This window comes from Curcuma longa, chromosome 3, assembly GCF_044706935.1.
Source record: "Curcuma longa cultivar G26 ecotype Majalengka, Jawa Barat chromosome 3, ITB_CL_G26_1.1, whole genome shotgun sequence".
Lineage (NCBI taxonomy): Eukaryota > Viridiplantae > Streptophyta > Magnoliopsida > Zingiberales > Zingiberaceae > Curcuma > Curcuma longa.
The window spans coordinates 8,361,886-8,362,615 of record NC_133863.1 but is presented as its reverse complement, the minus strand read 5'-3'; positions in this window follow the sequence as shown (position 1 = coordinate 8,362,615).

Genomic DNA, 730 nt, shown 5'->3' with positions numbered 1-730 from the left:
GCTACATTTTGGTGCAACTCAACTACAACACACATCTCATCGATCTTTGGTACAATTAAGTCAACGCGGACAACATCCACAACGAAGCAGTTAAAGCTCCAGTGTTCATTTTTTTTTTAAATTAGACTGGAGAATAGCTTTTCTTTTGGTGTAGTAATTCAGATCTCAGCTTGTGGAGACAGATGTCATGTTACTCTCCTCTCCTTCTGTACTTGACGAGGGAGATCTCTTTGTTCTTCACATGATGCATCTTGAAGGAGAAATTAAATTATTAGGGAAATCAATTATATTATACTTGTTTGCAGTCATGGCAGATGGAGACTGAGAATAATAATAAAAGAGTAGTGAGAGGAGTGAATTGATTCGTATTATAGTAAGAACTAAGAAATTCGAGATGTTTATGAAATTCATGGAGCATTTTGAAAACTATCCTTAATTTTAGTCAAATTAAACTTTTTTTTTTAAATTTGGTGCAGCAAGGACGCGAACGAAGTATTTAGCCCGTCGCCTCCCGTTCTTCTTCAAAAGTCTCCATATTCGCCTGTTGCCCGATCGAACGCCGGCGATCTTCTTTCTTTTTCGCCTTCTTTGCTAGATTTCCGCTCCAAAAAGCCGCCTTTTTTTAGCTCTTTCCTTTTTTGCCGGAAATTTCGCCCCCCAAAAGCTCTTTTTTTTTTCTGCATTCTTGATTTAGCCTCCGGTTCCGTGGAAAGCGCGCCAAGAGGCAAGA